The following is a 16,976-nucleotide window of genomic DNA, read 5'->3' as shown; positions in this document are numbered from 1 at the left end:
AATCCCTCTAAGACGTAGACGTGCATAATTTGTCCACGCAGCTCAGCTTTTTTTAATCGAAGGTCCTTAAAAAGGCACCCCGACCTATAGACGAAAGCAGAGGAAAGGGGCTGGGTCCCCTGTGTCCCAGGTTGCTTTGCTCCCATTGCCCTCAGCCACCTTCATGCGCACGCAGTCCCCCACCCAGTCAGGTGCTCTATGTGGGCGTAAAGTGCAGTACCAGCTCATCAGAAAGGTAAATTGCTGGAAAACCCGGCTGCGATGTATACATCTACTTTGGAGCACTCTTCTCCCTTGCACTCTTGAATCGGTCATTCGCAATGTATTCTTCCAGCAAGCTGAATAACGAGGTAGGTGTGAGAAGGTGTACCAGCTGTCTTTGAGCTATCAGCAGCCACTAGGTGTCCCTCTTGTGATTTCCCGGGGATCCCGATTGTACAGGAATTCGTCGGTTCAGTAGCACGGGGGAGGGGATGGCCTGTGCTTGGAAGTGACAAACAGTCTGGTGGAATCATGAGTGTTTTTTCAAGTTCTGATTCACATTCGCTGTAGAATAAAATATGCTTTCAGCCCCCATGAGCTTTGTCACTAGGAGAGCAGTGTAGGAACTTTTGCTGTATGGCTGTGGGTTCCCTGGTGGTCTAGTGGTTAGGCTTCGGCGCTCTCACTGCCGTGGCCCGGGTTTGATTCCCGGTCAGGGAACAGTCCTTCTTCTGCCCTTGAACGCTTTTCCTTCCCGCAGGTCAGGTCTTCTCAAAATGAATTTGCTTTTCTGACAAACAGTTTGCCTAGCATCCTGCAATATGGCTCCTAATTTGATTTTCGCAAGGTTCCCTTTGAGTTGCTTTCCTCGGCGGGAGGAAAATCTCTTGTGCAAGGCTCTTGAGGAAGTGAGATTCTGTATTCCGAGGTGCGCTTCTTTTCGTAGGCTTCTGACCACATGGTGTGCGGCAGGAAGTCATCTTTGACAGGGCCGCAGGCTTTGTCTCCAAATGGCATCCCGGACCCACTGCAACCCACCTTTTTGCTGAAACGGAAGTCTGGTTCAGGGTAAGAAAAAGCTGAGCTGCACGTACCGAAAGCAGCAGAGCCCAGCGGCGGACAGGGTGTGGCCAGGGCTGTCTGATTTGCATAGTGACCAGTGGCATCTTGGGAATGTACAGGCTTTGGAGCTTAACGGGTGCTGCAGGGGTCTGCCTGGCCGGAGAAATGCCTGTCTGGCGCTCCCCTCAGGACACACGTGTCTTCCGTTCGAGCATGGAGGGTGAGGGACATGGGTCACCCTCATATACAGGGGTGTGGGCATGGGCAGGATGGGGCGTGGGCGACCCGTCAGGGCATTGCCCGTTTGGAAGCCTGTTCGGAAGGCAAGAGGAGGCGGAGGCGGGAATCTCTGCTCAATTTGTTCCCGAGGCCTGGGGACAAGCCTTTGCACATCTGATCCACCCGGGCCTGCATCAGCAGATCCTGCTCCGATGGCAAGGGAGAGCCTGCAGGTGTAAATCAAAGAAAGGGGAGAAATCCGCAAGAGGCGGGTTAACAAATTCCAGTGGCAGGCCCATGTTCCCCAGGAAGCAAGTACTTCCTCCTGCTCCCTTCAGTGGGAAAAGACATAGGAGGTGTATTTCTCTAAGCAGGGGCTCTGCGTAGGTGGCACTGCATTGCTTTGGGAAGCATCCATGCTAAGTGCAGAGTAGCAGCAGACCCCACAGCTGAGACGTGAATTGGGACTGTTAAGGAAGGGCACTGGGAGGGTGAGGAGGGCAGAGGAAAATGCTTTACAAAAGCATCTGCAAGTTCCTACACACCCGCTGAAAACCCATACCAGGAATGGGGCTCGAACCCATGCGGACAACTGTCTATTGGATCTTAAGTCCAACGTCTTAACCACTCGGCCACCCTTTTGAGACCCCAGGCCCTGCCTTACTCATCTCCCTTTTCATGCTGGCTGCTCCAGCGCAGGCTGTCCAGCAAGAGGTGATTGCAGAGTAAAAAGGCTTTTGCAGGAGGATAAAGGTAATTGCTTATGACAAACACACTGTGTGACACCTAACTTTTCCCCACTCGTACTTTATCGGCAATCTATACAGTGGAGTTAGCTTAGTCACAATAAGGAAGTGAGCAAGGCAGGCTCACAAGAGCATCTCCTCCCTGGTGGTCTAGTGGCTAGGATTCGGCGCTTTCACCGCCGCGGCCCGGGTTGGATTCCCGGTCAGGGAAGATCCCTCTAAGACGTAGACGTGCATAATTTGTCCACGCAGCTCAGCTTTTTTTAATCGAAGGTCCTTAAAAAGGCACCCCGACCTATAGACGAAAGCAGAGGAAAGGGGCTGGGTCCCCTGTGTCCCAGGTTGCTTTGCTCCCATTGCCCTCAGCCACCTTCATGCGCACGCAGTCCCCCACCCAGTCAGGTGCTCTATGTGGGCGTGAAGTGCAGTACCAGCTCATCAGAAAGGTAAATTGCTGGAAAACCCGGCTGCGATGTATACATCTACTTTGGAGCACTCTTCTCCCTTGCACTCTTAAATCGGTCATTCGCAATGTATTCTTCCAGCAAGCTGAATAACGAGATAGGTGTGAGAAGGTGTACCAGCTGTCTTTGAGCTATCAGCGGCCACTAGGTGTCCCTCTTGTGATTTCCCGGGGATCCCGATTGTACAGGAATTCGTCGGTTCAGTAGCACGGGGGAGGGGATGGCCTGTGCTTGGAAGTGACAAACAGTCTGATGGAATCATGAGTGTTTTTTCAAGTTCTGATTCATATTCGCTGTAGAATAAAATATGCTTTCAGCCCCCATGAGGTTTGTCACTAGGAGAGCAGTGTAGGAACTTTTGCTGTACGGCTGTGGGTTCCCTGGTGGTCTAGTGGTTAGGATTCGGCGCTCTCACCGCCGCGGCCCGGGTTCGATTCCCGGTCAGGGAACAGTCCTTCTTCTGCCCTTGAATGCTTTTCCTTCCCGCAGGTCAGGGCTTCTCAAAATGAATTTGCTTTTCTGACAAACAGTTTGCCTAGCATCCCGCAATATGGCTCCTATTTTGATTTTCGCAAGGTTCCCTTTGAGTTGCTTTCCTCGGCGGGAGGAAAATCTCTTGTGCAAGGCTCTTGAGGAAGTGAGATTCTGTATTCCGAGGTGCGCTTCTTTTTGTAGGCTTCTGACCACATGGTGTGCGGCCGGAAGTCATCTTTGACAGGGCCGCAGGCTTTGTCTCCAAATGGCATCCCGGACCCACTGCAACCCACCTTTTTGCTGAAACAGAAGTCTGGTTCAGGGTAAGAAAAAGCTGAGCTGCACGTACCGAAAGCAGCTGAGCCCAGCGGCGGAGAGGGTGTGGCCAGGGCTGTCTGATTTGCATAGTGACCAGTGGCATCTTGGGAATGTACAGGCTTTGGAGCTTAACGGGTGCTGCAGGGGTCTGCCTGGCCGGAGAAATGCCTGTCTGGCGCTCCCCTCAGGACACACGTGTCTTCCGTTCGAGCATGGAGGGTGAGGGACATGGGTCACCCTCATATACAGGGGTGTGGGCATGGGCAGGATGGGGCGTGGGGGACCCGTCAGGGCATTGCCCGTTTGGAAGCCTGTTCGGAAGGCAAGAGGAGGCGGAGGCGGGAATCTCTGCTCAATTTTTTCCCGAGGCCTGGGGACAAGCCTTTGCACATTTGATCCAGCCGGGCCTGCATCAGCAGATCCTGCTCCGATGGCAAGGGAGAGCCTGCAGGTGTAAATCAAAGAAAGGGGAGAAATCCGCAAGAGGCGGGTTAACAAATTCCAGTGGCAGGCCCATGTTCCCCAGGAAGCAAGTACTTCCTCCTGCTCCCTTCAGTGGGAAAAGACATAGGAGGTGTATTTCTCTAAGCAGGGGCTCTGCGTAGGTGGCACTGCATTGCTTTGGGAAGCATCCATGCTAAGTGCAGAGTAGCAGCAGACCCCACAGCTGAGACGTGAATTGGGACTGTTAAGGAAGGGCACTGGGAGGGTGAGGAGGGCAGAGGAAAATGCTTTACAAAAGCATCTGCGAGTTCCTACACGCCCGCTGAAAACCCATACCAGGAATGGGGCTCGAACCCATGCGGACAACTGTCCATTGGATCTTAAGTCCAACGCCTTAACCACTCGGCCACCCTTTTGAGACCCTAGGCCCTGCCTTACTCATCTCCCTTTTCATGCTGGCTGCTCCAGCGCAGGCTGTCCAGCAAGAGGTGATTGCAGAGTAAAAAGGCTTTTGCAGGAGGATAAAGGTAATTGCTTATGACAAACACACTGTGTGACACCTAACTTTTCCCCACTCGTACTTTATGGGCAATCTATACAGTGGAGGTAGCTTAGTCACAATAAGGAAGTGAGCAAGGCAGACTCACAAGAGCATCTCCTCCCTGGTGGTCTAGTGGCTAGGATTCGGCGCTTTCACCGCCGCTGCCCGGGTTGGATTCCCGGTCAGGGAAGATCCCTCTAAGACGTAGACGTGCATAATTTGTCCACGCAGCTCAGCTTTTTTTAATCGAAGGTCCTTAAAAAGGCACCCCGACCTATAGACGAAAGCAGAGGAAAGGGGCTGGGTCCCCTGTGTCCCAGGTTGCTTTGCTCCCATTGCCCTCAGCCACCTTCATGCGCACGCAGTCCCCCACCCAGTCAGGTGCTCTATGTGGGCGTAAAGTGCAGTACCAGCTCATCAGAAAGGTAAATTGCTGGAAAACCCGGCTGCGATGTATACATCTACTTTGGAGCACTCTTCTCCCTTGCACTCTTGAATCGGTCATTCGCAATGTATTCTTCCAGCAAGCTGAATAACGAGGTAGGTGTGAGAAGGTGTACCAGCTGTCTTTGAGCTATCAGCGGCCACTAGGTGTCCCTCTTGTGATTTCCCGGGGATCCCGATTGTACAGGAATTCGTCGGTTCAGTAGCACGGGGGAGGGGATGGCCTGTGCTTGGAAGTGACAAACAGTCTGGTGGAATCATGAGTGTTTTTTCAAGTTCTGATTCATATTCGCTGTAGAATAAAATATGCTTTCAGCCCCCATGAGCTTTGTCACTAGGAGAGCAGTGTAGGAACTTTTGCTGTATGGCTGTGGGTTCCCTGGTGGTCTAGTGGTTAGGATTCGGTGCTCTCACTGCCGCGGCCCGGGTTCGATTCCCGGTCAGGGAACAGTCCTTCTTCTGCCCTTGAACGCTTTTCCTTCCCGCAGGTCAGGGCTTATCAAAATGAATTTGCTTTTCTGACAAACAGTTTGCCTAGCATCCCGCAATATGGCTCCTAATTTGATTTTCGCAAGGTTCCCTTTGAGTTGCTTTCTTCGGCGGGAGGAAAATCTCTTGTGCAAGGCTCTTGAGGAAGTGAGATTCTGTATTCCGAGGTGCGCTTCTTTTCGTAGGCTTCTGACCACATGGTGTGCGGCCGGAAGTCATCTTTGACAGGGCCGCAGGCTTTGTCTCCAAATGGCATCCCGGACCCACTGCAACCCACCTTTTTGCTGAAACAGAAGTCTGGTTCAGGGTAAGAAAAAGCTGAGCTGCACGTACCGAAAGCAGCAGAGCCCAGCGGCGGAGAGGGTGTGGCCAGGGCTGTCTGATTTGCATAGTGACCAGTGGCATCTTGGGAATGTACAGGCTTTGGAGCTTAACGGGTGCTGCAGGGGTCTGCCTGGCCGGAGAAATGCCTGTCTGGCGCTCCCCTCAGGACACACGTGTCTTCCTTTCGAGCATGGAGGGTGAGGGACATGGGTCACCCTCATATACAGGGGTGTGGGCATGGGCAGGATGGGGCGTGGGGGACCCGTCAGGGCATTGCCCGTTTGGAAGCCTGTTCGGAAGGCAAGAGGAGGCGGAGGCGGGAATCTCTGCTCAATTTTTTCCCGAGGCCTGGGGACAAGCCTTTGCACATTTGATCCAGCCGGGCCTGCATCAGCAGATCCTGCTCCAATGGCAAGGGAGAGCCTGCAGGTGTAAATCAAAGAAAGGGGAGAAACTCGCAAGAGGCGGGTTAACAAATTCCAGTGGCAGGCCCATGTTCCCCAGGAAGCAAGTACTTCCTCCTGCTCCCTTCAGTGGGAAAAGACATAGGAGGTGTATTTCTCTAAGCAGGGGCTCTGCGTAGGTGGCACTGCATTGCTTTGGGAAGCATCCATGCTAAGTGCAGAGTAGCAGCAGACCCCACAGCTGAGACGTGAATTGGGACTGTTAAGGAAGGGCACTGGGAGGGTGAGGAGGGCAGAGGAAAATGCTTTACAAAAGCATCTGCGAGTTCCTACACACCCTCTGAAAACCCATACCAGGAATGGGGCTCGAACCCATGCGGACAACTGTCCATTGGATCTTAAGTCCAACGCCTTAACCACTCGGCCACCCTTTTGAGACCCTAGGCCCTGCCTTACTCATCTCCCTTTTCATGCTGGCTGCTCCAGCGCAGGCTGTCCAGCAAGAGGTGATTGCAGAGTAAAAAGGCTTTTGCAGGAGTGTTAGAGTCGGGGATCTCTGGTTGGCGCAAGGTTGCCCTTGTGTCAAGCAGGAACCCTCTCCTCCACGTCAGGGCGCAGGATAACCCTTCGCGAATGACCCTTGCTCAGCCTCTAGGTGCGTGGCGTGAGCAGCCAAGGCGATTCCTCAGGCGTTGTTGGTTAAGCACTTACAATCGAACACACAGTAAATACATCAATCCCCCCAGAAACGGACACCAGACTTGGATATATATAAAAATACGATTCTTTATGTAAAAATAAGGTATATAGATCTCAGCAGACTTATCACAAGACCAATAACGTTTTCGCTATGCCACCAGGTTGTAAAGCAGGCAAATGTTCTTGGTTCGTAGTTTCAAATGGATAGTTCGTAGTCTCTTTACTTGTAGTTCCAGGACTCACAGAGATCGGTTCCTGCGAACGGGGAAATAAGGCGTTGCGGGCCCCGAGCCCGATACTGGACTTCTTTCGTGATTAGGAGAGTCGGCACAGGTCGGTGCGACTCTCAACTTCGGGAAGTGTTCTTGGGTCCTCAATCAGCAGGTGTGGGCAAGTAGGCAGGGGCGGCCCGCGACCCTTTGGCACGGCGGTGCAGGAGGGTCTCCACAGCGGGGGCGGCGCGGCCTGAGATGTCCGGGGATAGCGAAGCGGGGCCACAGGGCACGGTCAGTGCAGCTGGATGACCCGGCGTAGATCACAGTCGTCGGACGGCTTCCGGCGGGACGGGTGATAGCGCGGTCAGCGCGCTCCAGTAGCAGGCGGTGACAGGGATGCAGGCGGCCTGGCCCGGGGACAGAGAGCGGCTCTGGACGGAGCGGGGCTCTCACGGGTTTGAGGCAGGCAAGCTTCTGAGTGTCACGGCCCTAGGAGGGGCGATGAGGGGCGCAGTCTCTTTCCAGCGGGATGCACACACGGCTCGAATTGGAGGACGAGCAAAAGCACAGAGAACCCACTGGTCCTGGGGTTCAGTTCAGGGGGCAAGCTCAGATCAAGCCCTTGGAGAATGTTCAAGCACAAAGTAGCAAAGTCTTTTCAGTAAGTCTCTTCCTCTCCTTTCTCAGCAAGGCAAGCAGCAGGCCAGCTCCTCCAGCGTCTTCTTCTCCTTCTAGTCGGGCAGAGGTTCTTTGTGGTAAACAGGATTCTGATTTCTTAGGAGCCAGGCTCCTACTTTTATACCATGATTCTTTTGTTCTTTAGCGCCAGGGGGCCTGGGCCTGGCTCAGTCCAGTTCTTGAGCACTTTGTTATGGTGACTTTGCTCTTTCCTTTCAGCAGCAGGGCAGAGACATCAGCCGCTCCACAGGGGGCGGCGCCGGCTTTGTGGTGGCAGAGCACAGGTCTATTCAAGAGTCAAGGTGTACTCCTCCCACCCATCCAGGTGTCACCTCTCTACCCACCACCTGGCAGCCAACCTGTCTCTGGGGATTCCCCAACCCTGCTCCTTACTGTTGCTAGGCAGAACACACACACACAGCAGAGGCGGACTGAGATGGTCAGGTCAGTAAATACTAACTTTCTAAAAGTAGTATTTACAAACCCAGGATATTAAAATAAACTTGGCTACAAGAAGTATTTTATTATTCTGAGTTCAGGCATACTAAACTTGACATTCTACCATGCTCTATGAGTCCACTGGGGTCACAGCGTTGGCGTGATCCCGGCAGCCCATTCTGGCCTATGGAGAGCAGGTAGCCTTCAATAGTGAAAAGCGACAAGGGCTGTAATTCACTACTAAGACATGCCACACACACAGGGCATGTCCTACCTTATGCCTACAATGCACCCTGCCCTTGGGCCTACCAGAGGGGTGGCTAATATGTTGGTAAGGGAAGGTTTAGGGACTGGCAAGTGGGGGCACTTGCGCAGTCAGCGCGACGGTCCCGGACCGCGCACAGGGTCTGCGGTGGCAGACCCTAGACACACTTTACAAGGCCGCTTCCGTGGGTGGCGCAACCAGCGCTGCAAGCCCACCAGCAGCATTGGCATTCACAAGCCCTGGCACCCCTGGTGCACTTTACTGGGGACTGACAGTGAATCCAATAAACCAATCATGGACATCAATTACAGGTACATTTTACTTTGGGAGCACTTGCACTGCGGCACGGATTAGCCGTGGCGCAGTGCCCTGAGCGGACAACACCAGCAAAAACAGTCGAGGCACACCATCAAAAAGTGGAAGGGAAACTCACGCCAAGGTGCCAGGTCTAACACGTGTCCCCTCCAGCTGAAATGTGGGGAGAACTACCCTTGCCCAGGGGGTTCCTCGTCACTAAGGCGGAAATACCTGGACAGACCGTCAGCGTTGGCGTGATCTGTACCAGGACGGTGTTCCACCGTAAAGTCCATACCCTGTAGGGAGATGGACCACCTCAACAGCTTCGGGTTCTCACCCCTCATCTGCATCAACCATCTGAGGGGCCTGTGGTCCGTCTGAACCCGGAAGTGAGACCCAAACAAGTAGGGTCTTAGCTTCTTCAGCGCCCAGACCACAGCAAATGCTTCTCGCTCAATTGCACTCCACCTACTTTCCCGTGGAAGTAACCTCCTACTGATGAAGGCTACGGGTTGGTCCCAGCCCTCCTCAGTCATCTGTGAGAGAACAGCCCCTACACCATGCTCTGAAGCGTCTGTCTGTACTAGGAATTCCCTGGAGAAGTCAGGGGCCAAGAGCACGGGCGCCGTGCACATGGGAGTCTTCAGGGTGTCGAAAGCTTTCTGACAGGTGTCAGTCCAAATCACGTTCCTGGGCTGCTTCTTGGAAGTCAGCTCTGTCAAGGGGGCAACAATCGTTCCATAGCCCTTGACAAACCTCCTGTAGTACCCAGTGAGCCCCAGGAAGGCCCTCACTGCGGTCTGCGTCTTGGGGGGTTCCCAAGCCAGGATGGTTTCAATTTTGGGTTGCAAGGGTGCCACCTTGCCACTCCCCACTTGGTGTCCCAAGTACACCACGGAACCCTGCCCGATCTGGCACTTGCTTGCCTTGATCGTGAGGCCTGCTCGGCGCAGCGCCATCAACACTTCCCAGAGGTGGCGCAGGTGTTCAGGCCAGGTGGCACTGAACACTGCGATGTCATCCAGGTAGGCGGCACTGAACGCATCCAGCCCAACCAGTACCTGGTTGACCAACCTCTGAAAGGTGGCAGGGGCATTCTTCATCCCAAATGGCATGACTCGGAACTGGAAGTGCCCATCTGGTGTAGAGAATGCTGACCTCTCTTTGGCCCCATCGGTCAAGGCGATCTGCCAGTACCCAGACGTTAAATCAAACGTGCTGAGGAACCGGGCAGCCCCCAGCCGATCAATGAGCTCATCAGCTCTGGGGATGGGGTGCGCGTCAGTCTTCGTTACTGAATTGAGTCCTCTGTAGTCCACACAGAACCGGAGTTCAGGCGTGGCTCCCGGCGCAGCAGCCTTTGGGACCAAGACCACGGGGCTGGACCAAGGACTGCTGGAGGACTCAACCACCCCTAGCGCAAGCATTTTGGAGACCTCCTCCTTAATGCAAGCTCTGACCCTGTCAGTTACCCTGTAAGCCTTGTGCTTCACGGGTAAGCTGTCTCCTGTGTCCACATCATGGACGCACCAATCTGTGACACCAGGAACCAGGGAGAATCGGTCGGAAAATTGTCCCAGCAAGTGGCGGCAGTCTTCCTGTTGTTCGGGAGTCAGGGTGGGTGAGAGGTTAACTCCATCCACTGACCCATCTTTCTCAGAGGCCACTAAGAGGTCAGGAAGAGGCTCGGTCTCCTCTTCCATTCCATCATCAGTGGCCAGCAGCATGCCCACTTCGGTCCTCTCTAAGTGGGGCTTAAGGCGGTTAACATGTAGGACCCTCAAAGGGTTCCTGGGAGACCGCATGTCCACCAAGTAGGTGATAGGACTTTTGCGCTCCACAACCTCAAATGGACCTGTCCACTTATCCTGAAGTGCACAAGGCTCCACTGGGGCCAAGACCCACACCTTTTGTCCAGGTTGAAGCTCTACCAGAGTGGCATCCCGGTCGTACCACCGCTTCATCTCCTCCTGGCTGGCTTCCAGATTTGCCTCAGCAAGTTGCCTGAAACGCCGAGTCTGGTTTCGGAAGGCCAGCATGTAACTATATACATTCTGGGGAGGTTTCCTGGGAGATTGCTCCCAGCCTTCCTTCACCAAACTCAGAGGTCCTCTTACCGGGTGACCATACAGAAGCTCAAAGGGGCTGAATCCTAGAGACTTCTGTGGCACCTCTCGGTAAGCGAAGAGCAGGCATGGCAAGAGGACGTCCCACTTACGCCTCATTGGACCGTCCAGGCCCATGATCATGCCTTTGAGGGTTCGGTTGAATCTCTCAACCAACCCGTTTCCTTGGGGATGGTAAGGAGTGGTGAACTTGTACGTTACCCCACACTCCTTCCACAGGGATTTCATATATGTGGATATGAAATTGGTCCCCCTGTCGCTCACCACCTCTAGAGGGAATCCCACTCGGGAGAAAATCCCCATCAGTGCCCGTCCCACCACGGGGGCCGTCACTGTCCTCAGAGGGATGGCTTCAGGGTACCGGGTGGCATGGTCCACCAAGACCAGGATGAACCTGTTGCCCAGGGCTGTCTTGGGGTCCAGAGGCCCCACAATGTCAATACCCACTCGTTGGAATGGCGTACCGACCACAGGGAAAGGTTGCAGAGGAGCCTTGTGCTTCCCTCCGCTCTTACCACTTGCCTGGCAAGTCTGACAGGTTCTGCAGTAGGAATCGGAATTCTTGTGCATTTGGGGCCAGTAAAAGTGGGTGACAAGCCTGTCATAGGTCTTGTCCATCCCCAAATGTCCTGCTAATGGCACATCATGAGCCAGCCCCAGTAGGAAGGTTCTGAACTTCTGGGGTACCACCAGCACACGGGCTGACCCAGGTTCAGCAGCCTTAGGCTCGGAATACAGGAGGTCACTCTCCCAGTACACGTAGTGTGTTTTGGCCCGAACACCATTGGCCTGGTCTGCAGCCTGTTGCCGCATACCCACGAGAGAAGGGCATTCTTTCTGCTCCCTGCAGAATTCCTCCCTGGAGGGACCTCCTTCTTGCTGCCAATGGGTCAGCTCAGGCAGATCTCCCAGTTCGGCAATCTGTTCCCCGGTAGGCTCCAGAGCATCCCCCTCAGGGTCTACTTCCTCCTGGGCCGTGGGAACTTCGGGGGCCGGTTTCCCGCGCCTCCTGCGCCTTCTCCCTAAGGCCGGTTCCTGGACCTCTCCCTCAGGCTCCAGGACCCTCTCAACACCCCTACTGGCTGCCATGGACCGGGTGGTCACGCACGCCTAGTCGGGTAGACCCACCATCCTCAGATGTGTGGTCTTCTCCACCTTTTCCCAAGGGGAACTCTCCAGGTCGTTCCCTAGCAGACAGTCTACAGGCATGTCAGTTCTCACAGCGACTTGTAGAGTACCAGAGACCTCCCCCCACTCAAAGGGAACTTGAGCCATTGGACAACGACTCTCTACGTTGTCAGCATTGACAACCCTACAGTAGGCATTGGGTACAATCTGCTCTTGAGACACCAGGTGTTGCCTCACCGAGGTCACGCTGGCTCCTGTATCTCTAAGAGCCTCAACCTTCTTTCCATTGATGGTCACCACCTGCCCATATTTCTTAGTGTTAGAGGGCAGGTAGGTTACAGGGACCATCTCACTGTCTCCTAGCGAGACTAGGGTCATCTGCCCGGGACCCCCACCCTCCTGGACTGCTACTTCCTCCCCAAAGTTAACACTAGCTACTTGCCGGGGGGGAGCACCAGTGGGTGCGGTCTTACCAAACAGGCGACACTTAGGATCAGAGGCAATGTGACCCGGGTCACCACACTTATAACAATTGAAGGGCCCCTTTGGAACAGGTCTACCTGTCGGGGCCCCGTTCTGCTGCGGGGGTGGGGGAGGCTGAGAACCCTTCTGCTGGTTCCCTTGGGAATTACTTTGGGGGCCTTTTTGGAACCCATTCTGTTTACCCTTGTCCCCCCCACTCTTCTGCTGGGGACCCTGCCCACCTTTGGCGGAGTCTCCCACTTGACCCTTGTGGACCCTGGTGCTGAGCCAGCGGTCCGCCTCCTCAGCAAGCTTCCTCGGGTTGGACAGCTTGCTATCAATCAGGTGCTGGCGTAGCTCAGGAAAACATTGACTGGACAAGTGCTCCCATGCAATTAAATCAAGCAGCCCTTGATAATCATTCACTTTGCTACCCTTCACCCAACCATCCAGCGCTCTGCAGAAAAAGGTCACATATTCCACATACGTACTCTCAGGGATCTTCTTGGTCTCCCTGAACCTCTGTCTATATAGCTCCGGAGTTAACCCATACCTGGTCATTAAAGCTTCCTTCATATGGGGGTATGAGGTTTGGAGATCTAAGGGTAAATCTAACAGTGTGTCACGCCCTTCAGCAAGGAACCTTCCCCACAACCCCGCTCCCCAGTCTTTCTCAGGGACCCGGTGTGAGGACATGGCCACCTCGTAGGCTCTAAACCACTGCCCTATGTCATCCTTTCTAAAATACTCCTTTACTACATCTTTGGGGATGTACACCTTGGACTCTACCTGCGCTGGTGGAGTGCTGCCACCAGAAGGAGCGGTGTCCAAACTTTTCGCCTTCAGCTCCAACTCCTTCAATCTGATATCATGATCCATTTGGCGTTGTTGTGCCTCCAGGGCCAACTTCTGCTTTTCCATTTCCATTTGTCCTGCCAACTTTGCCATCTCCATTGCATGCGCCCTGTCTGCTGCCCTGTCTGCCAGCTCCTCTGGCGACCGGACTCTGCTGGGCTCCTCCAGGTTGTCGGGTGGAACGATGTCCCCCGAATTCCGTGGGTCTCTTGACTCCTTCCAGGCTCTCAACGCCTTGGTGTACTGGGTCTTCCTCTTGAATCCAGCATGGGGGACTCGGAATTTTACACTGTAGCCTTTCAATTGCTCCATCGAGTAGCCTTCCAGTCTCTCCCAATCCACCTCATCTATTCCAGAAATCACAGAGAGCGCTCTTCCAGCAGAGAGTGAGCCAGGCATGGTTGCAGTAATGGCAGATGTCTCAACAAAGTTCAAAAAATGAAAACCTGTGGCTGCGTTACTTGGTCTGCTCTCACTATCTGGTGATTAATAATTCACTGTATGCAAATTACAAGTGCAAATCCGAAATCCCAGCCGCTGCCAACAATGTTAGAGTCGGGGATCTCTGGTTGGCGCAAGGTTGCCCTTGTGTCAAGCAGGAACCCTCTCCTCCACGTCAGGGCGCAGGATAACCCTTCGCGAATGACCCTTGCTCACCCTCTAGGTGCGTGGCGTGAGCAGCCAAGGCGATTCCTCAGGCGTTGTTGGTTAAGCACTTACAATCGAACACACAGTAAATACATCAATCCCCCCAGAAACGGACACCAGACTTGGATATATATAAAAATACGATTCTTTATGTAAAAATAAGGTATATAGATCTCAGCAGACTTATCACAAGACCAATAACGTTTTCGCTATGCCACCAGGTTGTAAAGCAGGCAAATGTTCTTGGTTCGTAGTTTCAAATGGATAGTTCGTAGTCTCTTTACTTGTAGTTCCAGGACTCACAGAGATCGGTTCCTGCGAACGGGGAAATAAGGCGTTGCGGGCCCCGAGCCCGATACTGGACTTCTTTCGTGATTAGGAGAGTCGGCACAGGTCGGTGCGACTCTCAACTTCGGGAAGTGTTCTTGGGTCCTCAATCAGCAGGTGTGGGCAAGTAGGCAGGCGCGGCCCGCGACCCTTTGGCACGGCGGTGCAGGAGGGTCTCCACAGCGGGGGCGGCGCGGCCTGAGATGTCCGGGGATAGCGAAGCGGGGCCACAGGGCACGGTCAGTGCAGCTGGATGACCCGGCGTAGATCACAGTCGTCGGACGGCTTCCGGCGGGAGGGGTGATAGCGCGGTCAGCGCGCTCCAGTAGCAGGCGGTGACAGGGATGCAGGCGGCCTGGCCCGGGGACAGAGAGCGGCTCTGGACGGAGCGGGGCTCTCACGGGTTTGAGGCAGGCAAGCTTCTGAGTGTCACGGCCCTAGGAGGGGCGATGAGGGGCGCAGTCTCTTTCCAGCGGGATGCACACACGGCTCGAATTGGAGGACGAGCAAAAGCACAGAGAACCCACTGGTCCTGGGGTTCAGTTCAGGGGGCAAGCTCAGATCAAGCCCTTGGAGAATGTTCAAGCACAAAGTAGCAAAGTCTTTTCAGTAAGTCTCTTCCTCTCCTTTCTCAGCAAGGCAAGCAGCAGGCCAGCTCCTCCAGCGTCTTCTTCTCCTTCTAGTCGGGCAGAGGTTCTTTGTGGTAAACAGGATTCTGATTTCTTAGGAGCCAGGCTCCTACTTTTATACCATGATTCTTTTGTTCTTTAGCGCCAGGGGGCCTGGGCCTGGCTCAGTCCAGTTCTTGAGCACTTTGTTATGGTGACTTTGCTCTTTCCTTTCAGCAGCAGGGCAGAGACATCAGCCGCTCCACAGGGGGCGGCGCCGGCTTTGTGGTGGCAGAGCACAGGTCTATTCAAGAGTCAAGGTGTACTCCTCCCACCCATCCAGGTGTCACCTCTCTACCCACCACCTGGCAGCCAACCTGTCTCTGGGGATTCCCCAACCCTGCTCCTTACTGTTGCTAGGCAGAACACACACACACAGCAGAGGCGGACTGAGATGGTCAGGTCAGTAAATACTAACTTTCTAAAAGTAGTATTTACAAACCCAGGATATTAAAATAAACTTGGCTACAAGAAGTATTTTATTATTCTGAGTTCAGGCATACTAAACTTGACATTCTACCATGCTCTATGAGTCCACTGGGGTCACAGCGTTGGCGTGATCCCGGCAGCCCATTCTGGCCTATGGAGAGCAGGTAGCCTTCAATAGTGAAAAGCGACAAGGGCTGTAATTCACTACTAAGACATGCCACACACACAGGGCATGTCCTACCTTATGCCTACAATGCACCCTGCCCTTGGGCCTACCAGAGGGGTGGCTAATATGTAGGTAAGGGAAGGTTTAGGGACTGGCAAGTGGGGGCACTTGCGCAGTCAGCGCGACGGTCCCGGACCGCGCACAGGGTCTGCGGTGGCAGACCCTAGACACACTTTACAAGGCCGCTTCCGTGGGTGGCGCAACCAGCGCTGCAAGCCCACCAGCAGCATTGGCATTCACAAGCCCTGGCACCCCTGGTGCACTTTACTGGGGACTGACAGTGAATCCAATAAACCAATCATGGACATCAATTACAGGTACATTTTACTTTGGGAGCACTTGCACTGCGGCACGGATTAGCCGTGGCGCAGTGCCCTGAGCGGACAACACCAGCAAAAACAGTCGAGGCACACCATCAAAAAGTGGAAGGGAAACTCACGCCAAGGTGCCAGGTCTAACAAGGAGGATAAAGGTAATTGCTTATGACAAACACACTGTGTGACACCTAACTTTTCCCCACTCGTACTTTATGGGCAATCTATACAGTGGAGGTAGCTTAGTCACAATAAGGAAGTGAGCAAGGCAGGCTCACAAGAGCATCTCCTCCCTGGTGGTCTAGTGGCTAGGATTCGGCGCTTTCACCGCCGCGGCCCGGGTTGGATTCCCGGTCAGGGAAGATCCCTCTAAGACGTAGACGTGCATAATTTGTCCACGCAGCTCAGCTTTTTTTAATCGAAGGTCCTTAAAAAGGCACCCCGACCTATAGACGAAAGCAGAGGAAAGGGGCTGGGTCCCCTGTGTCCCAGGTTGCTTTGCTCCCATTGCCCTCAGCCACCTTCATGCGCACGCAGTCCCCCACCCAGTCAGGTGCTCTATGTGGGCGTAAAGTGCAGTACCAGCTCATCAGAAAGGTAAATTGCTTGAAAACCCGGCTGCGATGTATACATCTACTTTGGAGCACTCTTCTCCCTTGCACTCTTGAATCGGTCATTCGCAATGTATTCTTCCAGCAAGCTGAATAACGAGGTAGGTGTGAGAAGGTGTACCAGCTGTCTTTGAGCTATCAGCGGCCACTAGGTGTCCCTCTTGTGATTTCCCGGGGATCCCGATTGTACAGGAATTCGTCGGTTCAGTAGCACGGGGGAGGGGATGGCCTGTGCTTGGAAGTGACAAACAGTCTGGTGGAATCATGAGTGTTTTTTCAAGTTCTGATTCATAATCGCTGTAGAATAAAATATGCTTTCAGCCCCCATGAGCTTTGTCACTAGGAGAGCAGTGTAGGAACTTTTGCTGTATGGCTGTGGGTTCCCTGGTGGTCTAGTGGTTAGGATTCGGCGCTCTCACCGCCGCGGCCCGGGTTCGATTCCCGGTCAGGGAACAGTCCTTCTTCTGCCCTTGAACGCTTTTCCTTCCCGCAGGTCAGGGCTTCTCAAAATGAATTTGCTTTTCTGACAAACAGTTTGCCTAGCATCTCGCAATATGGCTCCTAATTTGATTTTCGCAAGGTTCCCTTTGAGTTGCTTTCCTCGGCGGGAGGAAAATCTCTTGTGCAAGGCTCTTGAGGAAGTGAGATTCTGTATTCCGAGGTGCGCTTCTTTTCGTAG

At 53.9% G+C, this 16,976-nt stretch overlaps 2 non-coding genes across 2 annotated transcripts; both read left to right on the top strand.

The window, feature by feature from the left end:
* Window positions 1-2,850: 2,850 nt before the first annotated feature.
* On the top strand, window positions 2,851-2,922 carry TRNAE-CUC (transfer RNA glutamic acid (anticodon CUC)). Its single transcript has one exon. It is a non-coding gene; the product is annotated as a tRNA-Glu (tRNA).
* A 13,756-nt stretch (window positions 2,923-16,678) lies between these two features.
* TRNAE-CUC (transfer RNA glutamic acid (anticodon CUC)) lies at window positions 16,679-16,750 on the top strand. Its single transcript has one exon. It is a non-coding gene; the product is annotated as a tRNA-Glu (tRNA).
* The last annotated feature ends 226 nt before the right edge of the window (window positions 16,751-16,976 follow it).

Source organism: Triturus cristatus, chromosome 5_2 (assembly GCF_964204655.1).
Source record: "Triturus cristatus chromosome 5_2, aTriCri1.1, whole genome shotgun sequence".
In the NCBI taxonomy this organism is placed as follows: Eukaryota; Metazoa; Chordata; class Amphibia; order Caudata; family Salamandridae; genus Triturus; species Triturus cristatus.
The sequence above is the reverse complement of the archived record's forward strand: the minus strand, read 5'-3'. Positions and strand labels throughout refer to the sequence as shown.